Raw genomic sequence first — 9,541 nt, forward strand, 5'->3', positions numbered from 1 at the left:
TAGAGCACTGTGAAAATGTTTGCCGATCCCTAATATTTTGCTGCATAAAGACTGCATTTCTCTTTGTTCTTCCAAAAGTTAATATTTACTTGAAGATGCTTTTAGATATGTTAAGTAACCATTTGATATTCTAGGAGTCATTAGTGTGAGCCCAGAATTAGTAAAACTAAATGAGCAAAATTGCATTCTTGCATATGAGCTTCTTAGAGTATTCCTCTTTTCTGTGTGGTATGACAGTCTTGGTTGTTATCTGGCATGTAAAAATTGCATTAGAATGCTGTGGTACAGACGCAGAGGGCTTCCCCTTATTGCAGTAAACCCCATTCACTATCCTGGTAGATTTGTGGTCCCTCCTCTAATATGCTGCATTCATCTAGAAGTGCAGTACAAGATTTACTAAACCAAGCACACATTTGATGCAGCCTACTGTTTATTTCCACAGCCAGACATCGGACTTCAGATTATCTATGGTGAGTGAGCTTTCCTGTTGTCGGACAGCTGCAGATTCATAACACGTACATGAACACTTTGATATATGGACTGAAGTCATTGTGACTGGACATTTTGTTTGGTCATCATGCTAAACTAATAGCGACATTATTCAGCACGCTAAATTGTAAGCTATAAAAATATCTGCAGTTTGTTTCTTCTTTTTCTCTTCTAATAATATGAGAAAAACAGCTTGATTGCAAAGGACTGTGAACATCTAGACAGAGCATTGTTCTTGCATCAATTTGCTTAAAGCTGAGTTAAGTAGTATGCACAGTTAATCTTTAGTTCGGAACACCAGTAATTTGCACAAACTTTCTGAAACTCTGCAAGAAACTAAAACTTGTATTTTCATGTGTTCATGTTACTGTGACATTTTTGTAAGTAGTATTGGTTTAAAATATGTATTAAGATCTTTGAGAGGTGCTTAAAGCTGTTTAGAAAGACTACATGTTAATTATATTTTGTCTGTAACATTATGATTTTCAAATTTTCTGTATGTGTTTGCACTATACTTACATTATTTTGCAGATTTAGCAGTAACAAAGGATTTCGTATGTGCAGGAGTCTTTTTTTTCGGTTTAGTGGCAGTACCTTTAAGTTTTTGTGCTATTTTATGCTTAGCTTTTATGCAATAAAGTGAAGTGTAAGCTTCTGTATCTTTAAGGTCTTTTGTATTTGTCTCCACAGATGGCTTCCTTTCTACTTTTTTCTGTGTTCAGGATACAGTCATTGTAAGCTGCCTGCGAAAGCATGTATGAGTTACTTTTAAGTGCTGTCAGAGAGGAAGGGGTATACAGACTGTGGTTGTAAGTGTGGAATGATGCATTCCATATCTAGTTGTGAATGTAGCTGTTTTTAAAAGTGAGAATGTAGCGAAATAGAATGTATCAAACTTACAAGAATGTAGTCTGAAATTATGCTGTGGTGGCAGGTGTGTCCAGGAGGTGCTTTTTAAAGAAGCAACATTCCACTCTTAACTGCTGCTGTGTGGTGAGCATAGAAGTACTTGTATAGTTGACTTTTCAAGAGGCTCCTCTGCTATGGATGAAACACTTGCATACATTCTTCTTGTGACCTCTCCTGTTGACGTTTCCATAAAAATGTCCTCTATTTTCAAAGTGCACACACCCCTTTTTACCACTGTATCGCATCTGCATTGCGGGGTCAATGTATTGTGTGCTGTAGATTTCAGAAGGTCCTTTTTAACTAAGACAATTTTTGAATAATCTTGGTTTTTATCAGCCTATTAATGCATGTAAGGAGTTTTGTAGCTTTTACTCCCATTAGACTGTGTGATATGGTTATCTAAAAATGTTATATGCCTTCCTTATTACTTAGATTGTCAACCACCCAAATGAAGAACTGTATAACCTGATGATTCACTTCTTCAGACTTTTTGATAAAACTTGTTCTATGCAAAGTGCTAATTAAAACCCTGAATTGTATCAGTTTGTAAAATACTGTGAAGGAATTGACATTCCAGTATATATGAAAGTATGTAAAATGCTAATGTAGTGGTGCTGATCAGATATAAGAAAAAAATCGATCCGAATTTGTTGTTAGGTAAAGCACATTTGGGGAGTATTCATGTCAAAGTCTTTACTGTTATTGCATTGTAAAAGAGAGGGGAGGAGTGTTCATAATATGAAATATCTGCTGTCTTCTGTTTGTAATACATTCATATTTTTTTCTGATGAATAAAAATGACTACTGCTAATAAAACTAAAAATTCTGCATTTTTAAATTGTCTAAATCTGGTTTATTGATGATTGTAAATCTGCTTTGCATAAAAATTCAGTGGTTTATGTTTAATGCTTCTGTTATATCCTGACAGTATACAAAGGACTACATAAAGGGGTACTTTGTTTTAAGATTTTGGACGCAGTATGATAAACGTGGTTAAAAGATGTGTATTTTCATTGAGGTATAGTAGTGGACAGTAAAAGCTCAGCCCTATTTAAAGAGGAGAGTTGAGCACTACCCTTTGATTTCACTCCAGTCAAAGAATGCTTACTGTCTGTATGAACAAGAAAACAGAAATGCTGGCTTGAATATGTGATACATTCTATGTGGGAAACTGGAAAAAGTTGCACTTAGTAGAGCTGAAGTATTTTTTTTTGTAGTCCAGTTAGTACTGCAGTGGGGGACGAGTGTACTGGACATGTATGTACGTGGAATAGTCAGTGAGAAATGCAACTGCCATTTCTTCTACACAGAATTTTCATTGAACATTAAATGTAAGTGCATGTTAAGGGTTTATCTATATTGTACATAAGTATGCCGTTCTCATCATATTCACTGCTGCAGTTGTGACATCTGGAAGTTACGATTGTAACAGTGAATATACCAGAGAAAATGTACAAGTAAGTTAAGTTCCTAACAACTTTACTGCACTAATCATATCAGCAGATGCTCCGAAGGTTATCTGTACTGACACTGTCTGTTCTTCAGATACCATTTTATCTTTCTCATATGCAGTCTTGCTAGATGAGCCATTAGTATGTAGGAAGTCGCATACCCTAGAACTCTAAGGAATGCTTTTGCTATGATGGTTTTCTGTTTTGAAGTCAGCTGGACGTATTTGGACAGTAACAGACTTTGTCTGTGTGTGGGGGGGGGGGGGGGGGACTGTTGCCTGTACCTAGTTATGCCCCCCCAGGAGCTGAACTTGCCTCACCCCAGAGTGAGATGAGACTTAAAAGGCCCTGGAGAGAGGCCTAGGTCTTTGAAAGATGCTAGGGTGAAATGAATAGCCTTCTGATTCTGAAAGAGCTAATAGATTTTAGCTATATATATATATATATATATATATATATATATGTATATATATATATATATATATATATATGTATGTATATGGGTCTACTTCATTTGATCGAAAGACCATTTGGCCTAAACCCATTTGATCGAAATTTCATTTGATCGAAAACCAGTATTCAAGGCATAAAACTGGGATTTGCCCCCCCCCCATGTCTTGCGACCCTGAAGTTGGTTTATATAGTTGGGGGGGGGGCATGAAGCCCCCACCTAATTTCCTTTAAAAGAAGAAAATAAAACAAAAAGTACAGATTTTAAATGAAAATAGGTGGGGGGCTTTGCCCCCCACCCCCACCACCTCTAACTATATATACCAACTCCAGGGTCGCACGACATTGGGGAGGGGGACAAATCCCTGTTATTTGCCTTGAATACTGGTTTTCGATCAAATGAAATTTCGATCAAATGAGTTTAGGTCACATGGTCTTTCGATCAAATGAAGTAGACCCATATGTATATTTACATATTTATTTATGTATGTGAATTTATATTATATTACTTTTAGTAGGTAGAATTTATATGTCTAATATGTGAATTTTAGTGGGGTTTTTGAATGTATTCAAACTTTTATGACATGCTTTCTTTAATGATATGCGTAAAAATTTTTGGAATTAATGAGGTTCAATTATGATGTCATTAACTGAAAGTATTTAAATGGTTCTATTTTAGTAGAAGTTGTTTTCTGATGAAGTCTCTTACAGGAGATGAAAGCGCTTAATACTAATAAATTACTGGATTTTTATTCTTTTTTCCTGAGTGCATTTTCTACAAGGATGGTATTTCAGTTATTTTAGTGACATTTGTGTGGTTTTTACTTGGTGTAGCCTTCTGAATCTGCCTAGAGAGGTTGGCTGTATCAGGCAGTTGTCTGAGTAGAGGTAGATAAGAATGCCTGCCCTGTCCTTTACCCTACAATAAGCAGTTACTGGATACAGGCATTTTGTGAGTACTGTGAATGTAGTAAATAAGACAAAGCCCAAGGGAGTGTGCTGGTAAGTGAGTTCCCCCTGCCTTAAATTTTAGAACCTTTTTCTGTACCTTTGTAGTAGGAATGTGACAATAGGCATCCTTCAAACCCGAGGTGACTAAAAAGGCCTGCAGGAAAGAGGCAGAAGGACCTGCAGTAACAGCTTTTTGAATTTTGGTACTTCTAAGATTTTGTTTAGTGTCAACAGGTCCAAAATTGGTCTCCATGTGCTTTCTTTTCTTTGCAGTAGAAAAAGTTTGTAGCAAAGCCCTATGCCCTTTTGGTACTCTTTGTATAGTGTCTTGGGGTGAATTCCTAAGAATTTGGGTTTGTATAGTGTCTTGGGGTGAATTCCTAAGAATTTGGGTCTGCTTAGGAAGTGGAGTTTGTACCGGTTTCAAAATGATAGACTCACTGATCCAGGGTGATGGTTTCCCTTTCCTTCGCAAAGAGGCCCACACCATCCCATATTTTTATAGGGGAGGGAACAAGTGGTTGGGGAAGGGGAGGGATAAGCTTTACTGAGCTGTAGCTGCTCCTTCTGGGTACCATGACCCTGAAGGGCCTCCGTGCTTATTCATTTGCTTCTTTTGACAAATTTTTCAGTTACACGCCCTCTTTCTCTTGTGTGACTTGAAGTTGGGAATTAAAAAGTTGTTATAGACTGCACGATTTTTCCAGTTGTCCTCTAGTGTTTTTAGTACTTTTTAAAGCTAGGAGTTTGTGGAGGAGATCTTTGTTTATTTGTGCATTCAGGAGCTCTGCCTTCATATGCTCTGTCAGCAGCTGAGCTTCAGCCAAACATGTCTTCTAATCACAGTCTCTGTTGCTTCTTCCTTGCATGATGCATTTAGTGCATTGTAATCACATTTCATGGAATGCATTTACACAGTTTAAGCATCTCCCCTTTCAGGTCCTCACTCTTGATCTCCTCTGCCATACACTTGAGCTAGGCTAAGGCAGACTGCTGGAACTTCAGCATGCAAGTCTTGCAGCTAATAACCCTGAAGTCATCAGTCAAGCACTCTACTCTCCTTGTCATTGGGAATGGGGTTTCTGGGTGGAGCCGAAGAGGACGTTTTGCTGGACTCGAGGAACACTACAGCTAGATCATCTGAAGGATTAATTTACAAAAACCTGTGGTAATCATGGACCCTGCTGAAATGGTCAGGCTTCCTAGGGTTAGAAAGGAGGTGACTCCATCCCCATTTATACATTGATGAACACATCTTCCAGTACTTCTAAGACTGGAGGTACAGCAGGTAGCTTTTGCTCAGGTAGGCCCACGAAGTCCTTGTATCTTAACTGAGCCTGTGGCTTCCTTGGATGGAGAAGCAGATAATATGGTGTCCTAAGTGCCAGATTTGAAGTGTATAATGGGAAGCATCTGTTTTTATATGCCAGATCATCCACCTTTGAATCAGGGATGTCTGAATCCTTCTTTATAGCAAGGACCCCCTGATGCCATAGGGTTTTCTAAGGCAGTATGCTTTGATTTCAAAAATCTATGAAGTCCTGCACCAGCTGCAAAGGTCCTGGCATGTCAGTTGTTTTGTGGGATGAAGTACCACTCGGCCTCAGCAGTAGCAGAATTGTTATCCATTTTGGCTTGGACATATTTGGCATGAGTAGTGGAAGGGTAGCTATCTTAGAGGGCTATCATAGCAGACAAATGTCCAGTACCTGAGTTAGGGCATTGCTAACTTCTTTGCAAACAAGCACTGTTGTAATACCACCCTTCCCTTTGACAACAGTGATATGGGCATCAGTTCTAGAGGACTTCATGGATGCCACCAGACCAACTGATAGCACAGCAGATTCCGATATGCCAGTATCCTTCAAAGTGATAGTCTCCAAACAGGTCATAACAGAGGCTTCAACAGTAATCAGCACTGGGAATGGGGGATGAAAATGTACCTGTTTGATCTCTAGAGCTAGGGAAAACCCTCAGCCTCTAAAAAGCTGATACTGGTTTCCCTTCACTTCTCCAACAATCTACATTTTCATGGGTGGCTAATAGAGGCCTGGGCCAACCCCATGGCAGAGTGGAACCAGTGAAGTGGCTTCCTATGAGTGTGATGGCATATTGTTCTCAGGTTAAACAGGGACAAGCACTGACACTTTTGTCTCATCGTGCTTCAGGGTTAGACAAGGAATTCCATATGTCATGACTGAAACAGTGAATAATACAATGAACATAGTACAGTTGTGTTAATAACATACTGCATTTGTTATTGTTTAAGTACATTCATTGTTGCAGTCCTAACTCCCAGATGTCATGGCAGTAACCGTGAATATACGTTATCAACTTCAATTATTTTACGTTACTATTGTAGCACTCCTTTGTGTTCTTGTGGAAACTAGAGCATCTTTAAAGCTAGAATATTTTTTTTCTTCAGTGAATTCCAGCAAGGTAGAGGAAATAAGAGGAAACTCTGAATATACATCACATTTTCTTTTACAGTTTTTTGGAAAATGTTACTGTTTTCCCTAGCAGCTCTGTGTATTTCTTTGTTTTTACTTTTTTTTTTTTTCCCATCTGTAACGTGTTCAATTGTGCTGTTTTTACATCTGCATCTATTCTCTTATTTATTTGCTTTTGTTTACAGGGAAAGTCTGACTGGATTAAGTTTCTCATTTTCATTGAGAAATGCTCCACAAAATAGTAGATGTACAATATAACAAAGTTTAGACTAACATTAAAGAAAGGACAGTGTACAAAAATTTTATTAAAAATGGAGTAAACTGGAATCCTCATAAAAAGATGTAAATTGTAACAAGTTGTAAGAAATGACATTGGTACACATTGCAAAACATCACTAGACAAGGAATTACTAAGTAAAAGAGAGCATTAAAATATGGGAGCTAAAGTGATGTAATATGTGTCTATATTTATGCTGATTGTAAGCTGAAAGGAGAACAATAATACATACATTTCTCATGGGGGAGTGCTATATACTCACAACAGTAAGACCTAAAAAGGAAATTGGGGAGAAATGGTTTAGTAAGTGAGAAGAGGAAATCTTCAGTATTTGAGTATTTTTACCTTGTAGATTCTGCAGAGTTGCAGTTGCATTTTGCAGATTCTGATGTGATTTAGATGTAGTTTGAGGTGGGTTTTAAAAGTGGAGAGATTGTCAGATGGTAAACGCAATGCTGTTCATACGTCTCAACCACCCAAATTTTCTTAGAATGTCCAGATTTTTGTTTGAGGTTTTTTTGTCTGTTCCTCATTAAATGTGTGGTTTTCTAGCAAGTCATTGAAGACTGAAGTCACTAAAAATGACATTTGAGTTTCAGACTTCATATCCTTCAGAAAATGCATGCCAAAGCAAAACCTATTATTTTCACAACTTTCTAAGTTTAAAAGAGCAATATTTTAAATTTTGTTCCTGATTTTGGACCTTTGTCCCCCCATTATTTTTAGATTTCTCCAGATTTCCTACACTAGGAGGTTGGGAGAGCATGATGCTGTTCTGTAGTTTAACTAAACTAACAAAAGTATAAGGAGTCCCCCTTTGAATTATTGGATTTTTGACATTCTATTAGGTGTTCTTCCTTTGATGGAAGGTCCCTTTTGGGTTTGTACAATTTTAGTATAGTACTGATGACTGTGACATTTGAGGGATGGTGTAGCATTTTATGTGCCATTATGAAATGATGCGGTAGGTCTAACCAGTTCATGTTCTGCAGGGAATGCAGTGATAGGTTTGATTTGAAAGATAGGATGCAAAGTGATGTATTTTATAACAACACTGCTTAAGTTTGTTCTTTAGTATAGTTTGGAGATTTGTGGAAATTGTAGATGCATACAGCAGAGTTGCAAATGAGTGATGCTGTATTTATTTTCCTGCTGTGATCAGTAATATATGTCTGGCTATTTAAAGTACCCCTGATTTGTGGTGGTTTGAATTCTTGGTAAAAATTTTTTTGTTTGTCATCTATGATGCCACCCAGTAACTTAGTATGGGGTGATGTATTCTTTTCTGGTGTTTTTAGATGAGACTACATTTAGTGCATTGATAGCTGTTGAGAGGTTACTTGGAGGTAAATGTGATTCATTTTTTTTTTTGGGGGGGGGGGGGGTTACGAGTAGTTGGAATTCTTATAGCCAGGTCTCAAGAAAGGAGCTGTCATCTTGGTGATTATTTCTAGCTGGGATGGTGCTGGTGCTAAGTGAATGAGAGTTGTCATCAGCATATTGTGTGATTATCACATGTATGTCTGCTTTGGGCATATCACTTATGAATATGTTAAAAAACGGGTTCCATGTATTGACACCCATGGCACTCTTGTTTACACTGGCATGTGAGTAGATTAGGAGTTATGCCATTTGCTAGATTGTGTACAGTCATTCTGTTAACTAGAGAACAATTCAGTTGTCCTAGTTGTGAGATCTTGTTGAAAAAAGGATGAGATGCAGTATCAAATGCTTTTGAGATGTGCAGAAATGGAGTGGTGACAGGATTACACATATTTCTTTTTTGGTTGACTGTCTAGAAAATATAGTAAGGCAGATCCTATTCATCCCATCCTTCCAATCTGACTGATGTGTCCTTAAGTTACTTGTTAGATCCAAACAGGCAAAATTAGTGGACCAGCCTTGAGCTCCTTTAAATTGTTCCCAACCCATAATGCCCCTAAGGAAGTAGTTGCCTCACATCTCGTTTGCCGACTTAGCGTTCAAATGTGGTCTTAACATCTAAGTGGTCCACTTCATTATAATATTTCTTGGCATTTTCATAATACTTCATCTTGCTTACTGGTAGATTTTGTCTTTTCTTCTGTATTTTGAGTTCCTTCGAGTAATTTTGCTAGCTTTTCCTCCCTCTTTCATTGCATAGGCACTAAGTCTACTGGTTCTTTTCTCTGCCTATTAAAAGAATCCCTTGTATAGCAGTCAGGTGTTGTATTTGTAGCTATAGCAGTTCATTTTTGTCTCTCTTTATATTACATTTTCTTTTTAGGTTATGGACAGTAAGGAGAAGAGCTTTAAAATGTGTGCTCTATGCAGCCATAAGATTCTCCTTCAAGGCACATACAAACTTTGTGTTGTGTGCTTTGGGATGGGCCACCTAACAGCCAAATGTACAGTTTGGAAGGTCTTTCAGTCAGCAGGTCTTGACAGGGGTAACAAGTTGGTTATAAAAGGCTTGCAATCCCCAAACTCGGAGGCAGACAAACCTGAGAGATATATAAAGAGAGGGAAAAGTTTAAAGTTGGAGGAGAAGAATATCCTAGTTCTGTACCTTCTAAAATATTGAA

The sequence above is a fragment of the Protopterus annectens genome, chromosome 9.part0 (assembly GCF_019279795.1).
Source record: "Protopterus annectens isolate FY-2018-M chromosome 9.part0, PAN1.0, whole genome shotgun sequence".
Lineage (NCBI taxonomy): Eukaryota > Metazoa > Chordata > Ceratodontiformes > Protopteridae > Protopterus > Protopterus annectens.